Source organism: Dendrobates tinctorius, unplaced genomic scaffold, assembly GCF_039654945.1.
Source record: "Dendrobates tinctorius isolate UK_male_01 unplaced genomic scaffold, ASM3965494v1 ptg000014l, whole genome shotgun sequence".
NCBI lineage: Eukaryota > Metazoa > Chordata > Amphibia > Anura > Dendrobatidae > Dendrobates > Dendrobates tinctorius.
Genome location: NW_027361682.1, coordinates 2,270,520 through 2,287,786, shown reverse-complemented (window position 1 = coordinate 2,287,786; position 17,267 = coordinate 2,270,520). Strand labels below are relative to the sequence as shown.

The following is a 17,267-nucleotide window of genomic DNA, read 5'->3' as shown; positions in this document are numbered from 1 at the left end:
TAAGGGGTTCGCTAAAGGGGTTAACTAATTGGACAGTTTTATAGGGCGGGTCGCTACGGACGCGGCGATACCAAATATGTGTACTTTTATTGTTTTTGTTTTTTTTATTTTCAAAAAAAGAATTTATTGGGGATTTTTTTTTTTTTTTTTACTAATTTATTTAGCGATTTTTTTAAAATTATCTTTACACTTTTTTTTTTACTTTATTACATAGTCCCAGGTGGGACATCACTGTCCTGTGACACATCGCTGATCTGTCACATCACAGATCACTGTGACAGATCAGCAATCTGTCACAGGCAGTTCTGCAGACTTCCTCATGCCTGCGCTTTGCAGGCAGTGAGGAAGTCAGCTCCCTACAGGCCCCCAAAGGCCCCTGTCACCATCTCGGATCCCGGGGCCTGTAGGGAAGGAGTCCCCCGCAGCAGCGCTGCACATTGCGCTGCCGTGGGGGGCTCAGGGAAGAACGGAGGGAGCCCCCTCCCTGCCGATGCTTCCCTTTAACCCCCGGTACACCGCGATCGTGTTTGATCGCGGTGTACAAGGGGTTAACGTGTCGGGGGCGGTCCGTGACCGCCCCTGACACATTGTGCCGGGTGTCAGCTGTGATAATCAGCTGACACCCGGCCGCGATCAGCGGCGCTCACCACGTGGGACCCGCTGATCGCATTAGACGTACTATCCCGTCCTTGGGAATTAAGTCCCAGGTCACATGGACGGGATAGTACGTCTAATGGCAGAAATGGGTTAAAACTGATTTCATTAGCCATTCTTTCCTTCATAGCTTTAGCCTTTACCCTTTGACGCCACATAGGCGTCATGAAAAGTCGTGCCAATACGACCCAGGACGCCTATGTGGCGTCATGAATTGATTGCCCCCCTGCGGGTCGGGTGACCGGGGTCACTGAAAAGTCACCCGACCCGCACTCAGAGGACACCTTAGAGTTAACCCCAGGGGGCGTGGCTTAGCCCCCACTTGCCTACGATCACTCTGTTTGGCTGTTAAAAGTGAAACAGCCAATCAGAGCGATTTGTAATATTTCACCAATGAAATTTGGTGAAATATTACAATCTAGCCATGGCCGATGCTGCAATAGCATCGGATATGGCTGGACACTGAGACCCGACCCCCCCACACACAAACACACACACACACCGACTGGCGGGGACAATGGGCCACTGACAGACGGCGGTGATCGGTCGCCGCCGTCACCATCTGATCCCCCTCCCTCCGCTCCCCCCACCTTCCGATCCCCCTCCCTCCGCTCCCCCCACCTTCCGATCCCCCCCGGCACCTCCGATGTCCTGTTGTAGCTCCAGGGGCGGCGCCCATGAATTTTCCGGCTACCCATTCATTTTTCATTTTGATCATTGTGATAAACTCTCACGATGATCAAAATGAAAAAAAAAAGTAAATACACCCCCCGTTTATCACCCCCATAGGTAGGCTCGTATAATAAAATAAAAAAAATATTTTTATTTTTCCATTAGGGTTAGAATTAGAGTTAGGGTTAGAAATAGGGTTAGGGTTGGAATTAGGGTTAGAAATAGAGTTAGAAATATGGTTAGGGTTGGAATTAGGGTTAGAAGTGGAATTAGGGTTAGGGTTGGAATTAGGGTTAGGGGTGGGTTGGTATCGGGTGTGGTTAGCGTTAGAGTTGGGATTAGGGTTAGGGGTGTGTTGGGGTTAGGGTTGTGGTTAGGGTTATGATTAGGGTTGGGTTAGGGATAGGGGTGTGTTGGGGTTAGAGTTGAAGTTAGAATTGAGGGGTTTCGAGTGTTTAGGCACATCACGGGGTCTCCGAACGTGACATGGCGCCACGATTTATTCCAGCCAATTTTGCATTCAAAAAGTCAAACAGCACTCCCTCCATTCCTTGCCCCGACATGTGCCCAAACAGTGGTTTACCCCCACATATGTATCAGCGTACTCAGGAAATTTGCACAACAACTTTGGGGGTCTAATTTCTCCTGTTACCCTTGGGAAAATAAAAAATTGGGGGCTAAAAAAATGATTTTTGTGGAAAAAAGTGATTTTTTATTTTCACGGCTCTGCGTTATAAACTTCTGTGAAGCACTTGGGGGTTCAAAGTGCTCAGCACACATCTAGATAAGTTCCTTGGGTGGTCTAGTTTCCAAAATGGGGTCACTTGTGGGGGGTTCCACTGTTTAGGCACATCAGAGGCTCTGCAAACATAACATGACGCCCGCAGGCCATTCCATCAAGTCGGCATTTCAAAACGTCACTACTTCGCTTCCGAGCCCCGGCGTGTGCCCAAACAGTGGTTCCCCCCCACATATGGGGTACCGGCGTACTCAGGACAAACTGGACAACAACTTTTGGGGTCCAATTTCTCCTGTTACCATTGTGAAAATAAAAAAATTGCTAGCTAAAAAATCATTTTTTGAGGAAAAAAAAAAGTTTTATTTTCACGTCTCTGCGTTATACACGTCTGTGAAGCACCTGGGGGGTTCAGCGTGCTCACTATGCATCTTGATAAGTTTGTTAGGGGGTCTAGTTTCCAAAATGGGGTCATTTGTGGGGAAGCTGCAAAGTTTAGGCACACAGGGGCTCTCCAAACATGACATGGTGTCCGCTAACGATTGGAGCTAATTTTCCATTCAAAAAGTCAAATGGCGCTCCATCACTTCTGAGACCTGCCGTGCGCCTAAACAGTGGTTCCTCCCCACATATGGGGTACCAGCGTACTCAGGACAAACTGAACAACAGCTTTAGGGGTCCAATTTATCCTGTTACCCTTGTGAAAATAAAAAATAGCGTGCTAAAAAAATCATTTTTGAGGAAAAAGAATTATTTTTTATTTTCATGGCTCTGCGTTTATAAACTTCTGTGAAGCACTTGAGGGTTCAAAGTGCTCACTACATATCTAGATAAGCTCCTTGGGGGGTCTAGTTTCCAAAATGGGGTCACTTGTGGGGGGTTTATACTGTTTAGGCACATCAGGGGCTCTGCAAATGCAACATGATGCCTGCAGAACATTCAATCAAAGTCTGCATTCCAAAATCGCACTCCTTCCCTTCTGAGCTCTCTCATGCGCCCAAACAGTGGTTCCCCCCACATATGAGGTATCGGTGTATTCAGGACAAATTGCACAATACCTTTTGTGGTCCAATTTCTCCTGTTACCCTTGTGAAAATAAAATATAGCGGGCTAAAAATCATTTTTGAGGATAAAAAAATGATTTTTTTATTTTCACTACTCTGCGTTATAAACTTCTGTGAAGCACTTGGGGGTTCAAAGTTCCAACCACACATCTAGATAAGTTCCTTGGGGGGTCTAGTTTCCAAAATGGGGTCACTTGTGGGGGACCTGCAATGTTTAGGTACACAGGGGCTCTCCAAACGCGACATGGTGTCCGCTAACGATTGGAACTAATTTTCCATTCAAAAAGTCAAATGGTGCTCCTTCCCTTCCAGGCCCTGCCGTGCGCCCAAACAGTGGTTTATGACCATATATGAGGTATTGGTGTACTCAGGAGAAACTGCACAGCAAATTTTAGGATCCATTTATCCTGTTGCCCATGTGAAAATGAAAAAACTGAGGCTAAAAGAAAATTTTTGCGAAAAAAAGTCCTTTTTTTTTTTACTGATCAATTTATGAAGCACCTGGGGGTTCCAAGTGCTCACTATGCAACTAGATAAGTTCCTTGGGGGTTCTAGTTTCCAAAATGGGGTCACTTGTGGGGAAACTCCAGTGTTTAGGCACCCAGGGACTCTCCAAATGCGACATGGCAACCGCTAAATATTCCAGCATATTTTCCATTCAAAAAGTCAAATGGCGCTCCTTCCTTTCCACGCCCTGCCTTGCGCCCAAACAGTGGTTTCTAACCACATATGAGGTATCGGTGTACTCAGGAGAAATTGCCCAACAAATTTTAGGATCCATTTTATCCTGTTACCCATGTGAAAATGACAAAATTTGATGCTAAAAGAACATTTTTGTTGGAAAAATTAAAATGTCCATTTTTTTCCGTCCACGTTGCTTTAGTTTCTGTGAAGCACCTGAAGGGTTAATAATCTTCTTGAATGTAGTTTTGAGTACCTTGAGCGGGGTGCAGTTTTCAGAATGGTGTCACTTTTGGGTATTTTCTGCCATATAGACCCCTCAAAGTGACTTCAAATGTGAGGTGGTCCCTAAAAAAAATGGTTTTGTAAATTTTGTTGTAAAAATGAGTAATCACTGGTCAACTTTTAACCCTTATAACTTCCTAACAAAAAAAAATTTTGTTTCCAAAATTGTACTGATGTAAAGTAGACATATGGGAAATGTTATTTATTAACTATTTTGTGTTACATAACTCTCTGGTTTAACAGAATAAAAATTCAAAATGTAAAAATTGCGAAATTTTCGCCAAATTTCAGTTTTTTTCACAAACGCAAAAATTATCGACCTAGATTTACCACTAACATGAAGCCCAATATGTCACGAAAAAACAGTCTCAGAATCGCTAGGTTGCGTTGAAGCGTTCCAGAGTTATTACCTCATAAACGGACACTGGTCAGAATTGCAAAAAATGGCAAGGTCATTAGGGTCAAAATAGGCTGGGTCATGAAGGGGATAAATTTGTAATTTTCACAATGGATAATAGGAGAAAACAGACCCCATAATTTGTTGTGCAATTTTTCTTGAAAGCAGTGATACCCCATATGTGGTCAAAAACTTATGTTTGGGCACATTGCAAGAGTAGGAATAAAAAAAAAAGCGTTATTTGTCTAGATTGTAAATGCCATATCGCATTTGGAGAGCCCCTGACATACGAAAACAGCAGAAACCCCTAATGAAGTGACTCAAGTTTGGAAACTAGACCCCGCAAGGAAACAGTGGAAACTCCCCAAGTGACTCCATTTTGTAAAATACAACCCCCCTCCAAGGAAATTATCTAGATGTATGGTGAGCATCGTAAACCTACAGGTACCTCACGGAATTTTACAACCGTGAACTAAAAATGCAAAAAAAATGTTTTTCAGGAAAAAGTTTTTTAGCCTCCAATGTTTTCTTTTCCACAAGGACAGCAGAAAAATGGACCTTAAAATTTGTTCTGCAATTTCTCCTGAGTACACAGTCCATTTGTGGTCAAAAAATACTTTTGAGGCATAGTGCAAAGCTCAGAAGGGAAGAAATGCCATACTGGAGTTCAGATATTGCTGGAATGGTTTGAGTGTGCCATGTCGCATTGGCAGAGCCCCTGTGGTGCTTAAACCCCCCATATGTGACCTCATTTTACAAACTACACCCAACAATGAATTTATCTAGGCGTGTAGTGAGCATGTTGACACCACATGTGCCTCACAGAATTTTATACCATTAGGAGGTGAAGAAAATTACTTTTTTACCACTAAAATGTTGATTTAACCCCAAGTTTTTAATTTTTCTAAGGGCTCCAATACCCTACATGTAACCCGGAAATACTATTTAGACACAGTGCAAAGCTCAGAAGAGAAGGAGCGCCATATCATAGTGTAGGTTTTACTGTTATTGTTTTCGACTGCCATGACCCACTGGGAGAGCCCCTGAGGTGCCAGAACAGCAGAACCCCCATATGTGACCCCATTTTATAAACTAATCCTTTTAATGAATTCACCTAGGGGTGCAATGATCATATTGACACCACAGGTGTGTCACAATTTTATACCATCAGGCAGGGAAGAAAAAATAATGACATTTTTACCACAAAAACTTTGTTTTAGCAACAGATTTTACATTTTGACATAGGAAAATGGGTAAAAATTGCTCCAAAATTTGTCATACAAGTTCAGCTGAATGTGGAAATATTTCGTATATATGGCTGTATAGTATTCCTTAGCCATACGATGATACTTGAGGGACAAAGGGCATTTTGCCTCTTGCAGTGCAGATTTTCCTAAAATAGTTTGCAGACTCCATTTTCAGAGCCCATAACTGCAACAAGAGCAGAATTCCCCTCAAGTGACTCCATTTAGGAAATTTTACTCCTTTGGAAATTTATCTACAGGTGTTGTGACGCTTTTGACTCCATGAGATTTTTCCAGAAACAACCAGCAGTGGATATTGCTGAGTGAAAATTACAAACTGTTATTTTAGTGTCCAGTACATTGTAGTGCCCGTTCATTATGCCCAGGTCGGGCTTGGGGAGACATGCATCTGCAAAATTGGCGGAATTTCATTGCTACGAAAATTCCAGACATGTGTACGCTAAATGTGGTTTAGGTACATTGGGGTTCAGAAAGGGCATTTGGATGTGGGAGTGCAAAATTTGCTGAATTTTTTGGGGGGGCAAGGAGCCATTTCGCTTTTCCAGAGCTTTTTTACTACCAGTAGGGAAGCCCCCTGTATTTCCATTGACAGATGGACGGACCTCAGTGGGGACCTGCTTTTTTTTGGATGAATTTGAAGCTTTTGTTGGGAACATTTTACATAACATTTTGGATCACATTTATCCTGGGTTTTGGTTTTATTTTTTACGCCGTTCCTCGTGCGATGTAAGTGATTAGGCGACTTTATTCTTTGGGTCGGTGCGATTACAGTAATACAGTAATATTATTGACACCCCTGCAATTCTGTCAGATAATACTCCGTTTCTTCCTGAAAATGATTGCAAACACAAATTCTTTGGTATTTTCTTCATTTAATTTGTCTTAAATGAAAAAACACGAAAATAATTGTCCTAAAGCCAAATTGGATATAATTCCACACCAAACATAAAAAAGAGGGTGGACAAAAGTATTGGCACTGTTCGAAAAATCAGGTGATGCTTCTCTAATTTGTGTAATTAACAGCACCTGTAACTTACCTGTGACACCTAACAGGTGTTGGCAATAACTAAATCACACTTGCAGCCAGTTGACATGGGTTAAAGTTGACTCAACCTCTGTCCTGTGTCCTTGTGTGTACCACATTGAGTATGGAGAAAAGAAAGAAGATCAAAGAACTGTCTGAGGACTTGAGAAACCAAATTGCGAGGAAGCATGAGCAATCTCAAGGCTACAAGTCCATCTCCAAAGACCTGAATGTTCCTGTGTCTACCGTGCGCAGTGTCATCAAGAAGTTTAAAGCCCATGGCACTGTGGCTAACCTCCCTAGATGTGGACGGAAAAGAAAAATTGACAAGAGATTTCAACGCAAGATTGTGCGGATGTTGGATAAAGAACCTCGACTAACATCCAAACAAGTTCAAGCTGCCCTGCAGTCCGAGGGTACAACAGTGTCAACCCGTACTATCCGTCGGCGTCTGAATGAAAAGGGACTGTATGGTAGGAGACCCAGGAAGACCCCACTTCTTACCCCGAGACATAAAAAAGCCAGGTTGGAGTTTGCCAAAACTTACCTGAAAAAGCCTAAAACGTTTTGGAAGAATGTTCTCTGGTCAGATGAGACAAAAGTAGAGCTTTTTGGGCAAAGTCATCAACATAGAGTTTACAGGAGAAAAAAGAGGCATTCAAAGAAAAGAACACGGTCCCTACAGTCAAACATGGCGGAGGTTCCCTGATGTTTTGGGGTTGCTTTGCTGCCTCTGGCACTGGACTGCTTCACCGTGTGCATGGCATTATGAAGTCTGAAGACTACCAACAAATTTTGCAGCATAATGTAGGGCCCAGTGTGAGAAAGCTGGGTCTCCCTCAGAGGTCAAGGGTCTTCCAGCAGGACAATGACCCAAAACACACTTCAAAAAGCACTAGAAAATGGTTTGAGAGAAAGCACTGGAGACTTCTAAGTTGGCCAGCAATGAGTCCAGACCTGAATCCCATAGAACACCTGTGGAGAGATCTAAAAATGGCAGTTTGGAGAAGGCACCCTTCAAATATCAGGATCCTGGAGCAGTTTGCCAAAGAAGAATGATCTAAAATTCCAGCAGAGCATTGTAAGAAACTCATTGATAGTTACCGGAAGCGGTTGGTCACAGTTATTTTGGCTAAAGGTTATGCAACCAAGTATTAGGCTGAGGATGCCAATACTTTTGTCTGGCCCATTTTTGGAGTTTTGTGTGAAATGATCAATGTTTTGCTTTTTACTTCATTCTCTTTTGTGTTTTTTCATTTAAGACAAATTAAATGAAGATAATAATACCAAAGGAGGATGGGGCGTGGCATGGCGAGCGAGGAGTGAGGACGCATGTAAGAGAGCTCCCGCTCCAGCACCGGTGACCGACCCGAACAGAGCCCAGAATACTCACCCCACCTTCTGATGTCGGCTAGAAGGACCTGGGGGATTACGTCCGCGGGCCCCTCAGCACCCGACAGCACTCCCAGAGGCATCTCCCGCTACCTTATAGGAGCGGGAAGAAGGAAGGCCGCGGGCGCCATGACAGGTGTGGAGACCGGAGCGCAGCAGGCCCCGCCGCCACCAGGAAGTAAGGTGCAGGCGGGAGGAGAGAGAACTGGTGAGACGGCAGACGGAGGGGGACCCCCTGGGAGGAAAGGGGGCACATCCACGGGGGCCCAGCAGGCAGCGAGGCTATCTCCTCCTAATAAATCCTCTGGGTCCCAGGAGATCCGTCAATCACAGGGGCACCACGCGGACGGTCCCGCGCAGATACAGGCCGGCGGATCAGATAAGAACCCCGGGGGGATGAGTGCAGAACCCCCCGTGTCACAGAGAGGCGGCAGTGTCCCCCCAGACGTCGACATGGCCACTACAGCTGTCCCTGCAGCGTTGGGAGCAGCAGACCCCATGATGATGGACACCGCAGCATCAGATATACAAAATAATGTAACCCGCCGACCAGACGCACTTCTGACACCGCAACACGGGAGATCATTCTCCTCCACGACAGGGTGCTCCGTGACACCCATGGGAGCTGATTTCAGCCTATTATACAATAAGATAAAAGATATCCCGACGAAGCAGGATATGGAGCAGTACATTGCTCGTCTGGAATGCTCCTATAAGGCTGAACTTTCCGTACTAAGAGATGATATTCAACAATGTGGTGAGAAAGTGGAATCTCATGACCAGCTTATAGCCTCCCTAACCGAAAGAATGGAGGCTCAGGAAGCCGCCACAGCCGCACAAGCAAGACAGTTGCAAACTCTAGCAGAAATGCTGGATGATTCTGAGAATAGGGGACGCAGAAATAATATAAGAGTAAGGGGATTGCCTGAAACTATATCCCCCCAAGAGTTGAACACCACTTTGAGAGATATTTTTAACTCGGTACTAGATAGGCCTCAGGATGCCCCACTGGAACTGGATCGTGCCCACAGGTCCCTGGGCCCGCGTCCCGGCGAGCAAGATCCACCGAGAGATGTGATATGCCGGGTTCACAAGTACCAACTTAAAGATGCGGTCATGGGAGCAGCCAGGAAAGCAAAATCTATAAACCACTTGGGATCTCGTATACAGCTCTTCGCAGACTTGTCCAGATGGACACTACAGAGACGCAGAGCTCTCCGCCCCCTCTTAGACGAACTACAACGACGCGGCCTTCCCTATACTTGGGGATTTCCATTCTGTCTTCGGGTTCGGAAGGGAGGTAGAGTGCATTGTTTGAGCCATCCTGGCGGAGTTCCGGCGTTCTCAGCTGCCTTGGATCTAACGGAGGTGGATATACCTGACTGGCCACCCCTGCCTTCATACTATAGACTTGAAGGTCTCCAAAGAGGCCAGAACCCTCAGCAGCAACATCGTCGCAGGGGCCGGCCCAATGGTCCAGGGCACATGCATCCTGTAGACGACGAGGCTGGATAGTATGCCTTGTCCTAAATTGCAGGTGGCCCTGCGGTGTTATGTTTTGAGGGTTAACTTACAGTCTAGAAGGTTATATTGGTTTTGAGTTTAAAAGCGAAGTATTTATAATACTATCAGTGTTGTCGATATCGAAAATAGTTAAGAATTGGGGTATGCTTCACTAGCCTATAATTAGATGTTATACGTATATTCTCTATCTGTTCAGTCCCCGTTATAAAGGGAATACGATGGTTAAATCATTGCGGGGTCGGGAACCGGGGGAGTAGGTGTCTCCAACTCCTCTTTTTGCTGTACACTTAACCCCCGGAGGCGCTGGGTTGCCATCGAGGCACGCAGCTGTTATATTTTACCTCCAACAGGTTTTCCTGGAGTGTGCTTACTTACACTCGTATAGTTAAAAATCCTATTTCTTTGTCTTCTTTCTCTTTTTCCTTTTTCTAACTTCTCGTCTACTTTCTTTGTTAATACCCACTCCCTTCACTAGCTCTCCCTCCCTCATCAACAACGGGCGTAGGACTCCGAAGCCGATCCATCTTGTTAACCGTAGCCTGCATCCTTGACCTCACGCTGCAGATACAATGTCGGGTAAGACCACTGTACAAAAGATAACATTGGGCTCTTTGAATACTAGAGGCTTTAATACTCCGCAGAAGCGGTCACATATTTTATATGGTATGCATAAGAAAAGAGTAAATATAGTAATCCTACAAGAGACACATTTTAAAGTCGGACACATCCCTAATATTCACGACAGACATTACACGACCTGGTTTCATAGTGCTAACCCGGATTCACGCTCCCGCGGGGTATCTATAGCGCTCCATAAATCTCTCCAGCATAACATATTGGACACCTTGGTTGATACGGAGGGCAGATACGTGCTTTTGAAAATTCAAATTTTTTCAACCACATATACTATAGCGGGTTGGTACGCTCCCGGCCGGGACCAAATACAAGCTGCTAGATCTTTCCTGAAGATCGTGGCTGAGTTTGCCGAGGGGGTGGTCATACTGGGAGGTGACTTTAACATGACTCTTAACCCGACTCTAGACTCCACGGCAGCGAAGTCATATCTTTCATATCGCCAGCTATCCTCCCTGAAAAGGGATCTCCAGGATTTGCGACTCACTGATGTCTGGAGACTTTGTAATCCCAATGAAAGAGACTATACGTTCTTTTCCACACCGCACAACTCTTATGGGAGGATTGATTTCTTTCTCCTTAGCCACTGTGCATTGGCCTGGAACCCGAGACCTTCTATCGGGAGTTTTCTATGGTCGGATCATGCTCCAGTGTTTCTGGACATTAGCCCTCCTGACTCGGGGCAGCGGCAGTGGACATGGAGATTGAACGATAATCTTTTAAAAGATAATACTTGCGTGGCCGACATCAAGTCTACCATAGCAGACTTCTTACAAGACCATGCACACGACACTACTGCCATCCCTGTTAAATGGGAGGCCCTTAAATGTGTTCTCAGAGGGGTCCTCATTAAGCATGGATCTCGCTTGAAACGAAAAAAAAGTAAAGAGATTACAGACTTGACAGAAAAGATATTGACGTTAGAGACAAAGCATAAAACGGACAAGGACACGGAAACGCTGATTGACTTGATCAAATACAGAGACGATCTGAAGTCCCTACTGAGTGAGAAATACCGACACCACAGAAATCGCTTTAAAAGTATATTATACGGTCAAGCTAACAAATGTGGACGTCTACTGGCCAGGTTCTTACATCCGCGTAACCAGACTACATACATCTCTTCTCTCCAGCAAAAAGGGGGTCGAGCGACGTCAAACCCGACAAATTTTGGACATAATGAGGCGTTACTATCATACATTATATAATATTGGTGGAGATTGTTCCCCTCAGTCACCTTTGGATCCTCAACCATGCATAGAATCTTATATTCACGACACCGCCCTTCCCACACTGGCCACGGATTTATCCATCCCGTTGGATTCGGACTTTACGACAGAGGAGATTGTTGAAGTCATCCAAAACACTCCGGCTGGTAAAAGCCCGGGACCGGATGGGTTTTCCCCTCATTTCTATAAGATGTTTCAGGAACAACTTAGCCCTATTATGACGGGGGTATTTAACTCCATCACAGCTGAGTCCCCGTTCGCCCCACAGTCTTTAAAGGCTTTTATTACGGTGTTACCAAAGCCGGGCAGGGACCCTAAATTAGTAACAAATTACCGCCCAATATCTCTCATCAATGTTGATGTAAAATTATACGCCAAAATACTGGCAAATCGTCTGGCTCCTCTCTTGCCCTCAGTAATTCATTCAGATCAGGTGGGGTTTGTGCGAGGAAGGGAGGCTAGGGACGGCATAAGTAAGACCCACAACTTGACTGCCTATGCTAAATCGAAATGTAAACCGTTGGTTGTACTGTCGATGGATGCGGAGAAGGCCTTCGACCGTGTGCACTGGGGCTTCATGTTTTCGGCCCTGCGACAGCTGGGCCTGGGGAACCGTTTTCTGCATAGGGTCGCAGCCCTATACTCTGGCCCGTCGGCCAGGGTCAAGGTAAATGGAGCAATGTCGGGCTCTATGACCATTGGGAACGGGACCAGGCAGGGATGCCCTTTGTCGCCCCTTCTATACGCGATAGTTATGGAGCACTTGGCAGTGGCGATCAGGAAGAACCCTAGTGTACACGGTCTATGGGTGGACGATATTCATTATAAAGTCTCTCTTTATGCGGATGACCTCTTAGTGTATATATCCCAGCCACACATAACCCTTTCATCATTGATGGAAGAGTTCCAAAAATACGGAGAGGTCAGTAACTTCAAGATTAACTTTCAGAAAACTGAAGCCCTAAATATATCCCTGGGACAGACTGAACTTACAAGGCTTATGGGAAATTTCCCCTTTCGGTGGAAGACTGGGGCAATTCAATATTTAGGCATTCAAATCCCTACTGACACGACCGACTTATATAAATTAAATTATGTGCCTTTGTTGGAGTCGACTCTGAAACGGTTGAGGGAATACGGACGGAAGAACATCTCATGGTTTGGTAGGATGAATTCATTTAAAATGGACATTCTTCCAAGGTTTTTATATTTATTCCAGGCGGTCCCGATAGTGCCGCTGAAGACATTCTTTCAGACCATTAGATCTGCGTTAATCCGCTTTACCTGGCAGACATCTAAACCTCGTCTTAAATATTCTATTCTAACCGCCCCGAAACCCAGAGGTGGAGCGGGCCTCCCTGACCTGGAACTCTATCACAGAGCTTCCCTACTTGCACGTCTGTTTGACTGGCAGTTCGGTCATCATTCTAAACAATGGGTACAATTGGAACGGGTGTCTTTCGGCGTCCCATTGCGTCATCTCCCGTGGATCAGACGAACTGAACAGGTTGCAAATGACTATAAGGGACCAACAGGTTTCTTGACTCGAGAAGTTCTACAGGTCTGGAATCGTGTTAAACAGAAACTGATCAGTAATTTGAACCCACTGTCACCGATATTTGGTAATCCGGACTTTCCCCCAGGGTGTCACAGAGACCAATTTTTAGGTTGGTATAGGAGTTCTGACTTACGATTGGGACAGATACTAGTAGACGGAAATTTTCCGACATGGGATGCCTTACGGGAAAAGTTCCCAAGTAGGTCACTCTCCTGGTTGGAGTATAACCAGTTGAGATCGTTTATACGGGGACGTTTGGCCGACCGTGCTTCTCGCCCTCCCATGACGCGGTTGGAAGCTCTCTTACAAATGCAAGACCCTCCCTCACATTTGATTTCCTTTTTATATAAGGAACTTCACTCAGGGGATTCGGAGGGGGTTCCAAGTTACATCCGCGCATGGGAGGAGGAGATGGGTTGCAAGTTCTCGAAGGAGGACCTTGATAAAGCTTTTCTTTATACACATAAAATGTCTCCGGCCGGGGGCGCTCAAGAGAAAAATTATAAGATACTGACTAGGTGGTATCTGTCCCCCGTTAGATTGAAGTCCATCTTCCCGACATTGGATGATACATGCTGGCGATGTGCAATGGAGAGAGGCACGCTATACCACATATGGTGGCAATGCCCTGCTATACGACCCTTCTGGGAAGGGGTGTTTCGGGCCTACCAGGAGATCTCTGGGAAATGTGTCCTTCCCTCCCCACAAATTGCCATTTTATCAATTCTCCCGGGTTCCATATCCACACAAAAGAAGAGCCTTCTCCGGTTTTGTATTACTGCAGCAAGGATGGTGATCCCGCACTACTGGCGTACAACGACAAAGCCAACTATAGCAGAGTGGTTATCAGAGTTTATAGACATTTTTCGTATGGAGGAGTTGATGGCTGAATTGGAGGGAGATAATTCCCGTTTGATTCGAACATGGCAGCCCTGGATCGTGTTCAGGGAGACGCCTGGACTACTTCGATTAACCGAAAATGTTTCTTAGAGACCGGCTCGGAGATCTGTAACCCATCCCTCTGTCCCCCCCCCCTCCCTATGAGTTATCCTTTTCTTTCTGATTCCTCTCTCTCTTTGATATTCGTAATACACCCTCACAGGTTATGGGCAAAATGTTGGCGAATCCGGTATGGCTTGGTGTATAACCGTGTATAATACTGTATCTTGTACCTTATGTCTTGTTTGTTATATGTTAAAATCTTTTCAACTTCTTTCAATAAAATAGATTCAACATAATAATACCAAAGGATTTGTGTTTGCAATCATTTTCAGGCAGAAACTGAGTATTATCTGACAGAATTGCAGGGGTGTCAATACTTTTGGCCACAACTGTGTATACTCGAGTATAAGCTGACCACCTCCTAATTTTGCCTCGAAAAAACTGGGAAAACTTATTGACTCGAGTATAAGCCTAGGGTGGAAAATGCAGCAGTTACTGGTAAATTTCCAAAATTAATTGAGACAGCAGTAGGATAAAGGTTTTTGAATAGCCATATTGAATCAGGAGCCCCATATAATGCTCCATACAGTTCATGATGGGCCCCATAAGATGCTCCATACAAAATACACCCCATATAATGCTGCACAAAGGTTAATAATGGATCCATAAGATGCTCCCTAGAATAATATGCCACATATGCTGCTCCATAAAGGTTATAGCCCCATAACATGCTCCATAGATTATGCCCCATATGCTGCCCCATAAGATGCTCCATAGAATATGCTGCCCCATAAGATGCTCCATAGATTATGCCCCCGTATGCTGCCCCCATAAGCTGCTCCATAGATTATGCCCCCATATGCTGCCCCATAAGATGCTCTGTACATTATACCCCCTTATGCTGCTCCATACATTATGCCCCCATATGCTGCTACATAGAATATGCCCCATAAGATGCTCCATGTATCATGCCCCCATATGTTGTCCCCATAAGATACCCCATACATTATACCCCCATATGCTGCTCCATAGATTATGCCCCATATGCTGCCCCCATAAGATGCTCCATAGATTATGCCCCCATTTGCTGCCCCCATAAGATGCTCTGTACATTATACCCCCATATGCTGCTCCATACATTATGCCCCCATATGCTGCTACATAGAATATGCCCCCATAAGATGCTCCATGTATCATGCCCCCATATGTTGTCCCCATAAGATGCTCCATACATTATACCCCCATATGCTGCTCCATAGATTATGCCCCCATATGCTGCCCCCATAAGATGCTCCATATATCATGCCCCCATATGTTGTCCCCATATGCTGCTCCACATATGCCCCCATATGCTGCCCCCATAAGATGCTCCATACATTATGCCCCCATATGCTGCCGCTGCTGCTGCAAATAAAAATAAAAAAAAGACACTCACCTCTCCGTCGCTGGGTGCCAGGTGCCGGTGTCGCTGCTGCCTCAGGACCTGGCACCTGAGACATTCACCTGTCCTGCGCCCATCGCTGCTCGCCGGCTGCCGCTGTCTGCCACGTCATTTGTCAGTGACGTTCAGGCAGCAGAGGGCATGGCGCGCACTAACAACGTCACCGCGCCCTCTGCTGTCTGAATGTCATTGACAAGAGGACACATCAGACAGCAGCAAGCACCGATGGACCGGGGACAGGTGAATATAGCCTATACTTACCCCGTCCGGGCTCGGTCTCTGCAGTCCCGTTCTCCCACGGTCTCCCTTCCTGCCTTCAGCGGTCACGTGGTACCGCTCATTAAACTCATGAATATGCGCATATTCATGAGTTTAATGAGCGGTACCATGTGACCGCTGTAGGCAGGAAGGGAGACCCTGGAGAAGCGGGGGCTAAAGAGACCGAGCCCAGACGGGGTAAGTATGATCTGTGACACCCCTGCACCCCCTTCCCCGCTGACCCCCAGGTATATGACTCGAATTTTAGCCGAGAGGGGGACTTTCAGCCCAAAAAAATGGACTGAAAATCTCGGCTTATATTCGAGTATATAGGTATTTTATGTTTGGCTGATGTCACACTTTAAAAGATGCTCTTTATTGCAAAAACAATTTTTTGCATTCCCATATATCGAGAGCTATAATTTTTCCATATTTCGTCCGGCAGTCGTGTGAGGACTTGTTTTTTTGCGGGACAAGTTGACGTTTTTATTGGTACCATTTTCATTCACATAACATTTTTTGATCCCTTTCTATTTGGATTTTTGGGAGGCAGAATGAACAAAAATCTGCAATTCAGGAATTGTTTGTTCAGGCTTTTTTATGCCGCTCCACGTGTGGTATCAATAAGGCAGCTTTATTCTACAGGTCAGTACGATTACAGTGGGTACCACATTTATATCATTCTTTTATATTTTCCTCACAACACGATGTACATGAAACCAAGAGGGGATTATAGGGAGAAAAATGGGAAGCGCAAGCTTCTAAGTGTAGTAGTTAATTATCAAAGGTATATACTCAGTGTGAATACACTCACCTATTTGGTGTCTTGAGATACTGCATGTAGATCCAGTCCCTGGATCACTCCATTCCTCATTCCATTCAGTTTTCTGCAAAGATCTGGGAATTATTGAGAGCACTGGAGAGTGTTTTCATAGGTTGTGACACTTGGTGAATGTTTTTCCCAGCAATATGCGCTCCTGAAGGATGATGATGGAACTTGATATTTAGATTCAAGGATGAATTTTATTTTTAATTCAAAATAGAATACAACCGGTTTCGACTGCTAAGAGTCTTCCTCAGGTATAATGTCTTTTATATTTTGGCACTTTTACACAATAAAAACTATTTTATAGAAAAAATCATTTTGCATCTCTATTCTTGTAGCAATAACTTTTTAATTTTTAAACTGATGGAGCTGTATAGTGGCATATTTTGTGGGACGAGATAACTTTTTCAGGGATAGCATTTTTCTTTACATTTGTCTTTTTGATCACATTTAGCTTATAATTTTGTTCAGTGGTTCTATCTCCACAAAAGAAACTGACATGTTGCGGTTTGTCAACCCGCGCTGTGGGTGAGTTTACGCAGCGTAAAAAAGTACAGCGGGCATGGGATTTCTATAAATCCCATCCACTGTGCTTTTTTCGTAGAATGCAGCAGGTGAGCTGCTTCCAAGACACAGCTATTTTGACTCGTGGGCACGTACCCCACCTGGCAGGACTCGGCGTGCAC

General features: G+C 45.1%; 1 protein-coding gene across 2 annotated transcripts in view; it reads left to right on the top strand.

Annotated features, from left to right (window-relative positions):
• Window positions 1–17,267, top strand: part of LOC141073504 (uncharacterized) — a 174,053-nt gene that overhangs the window by 130,911 nt on the left and 25,875 nt on the right. The window lies entirely within an intron of this gene.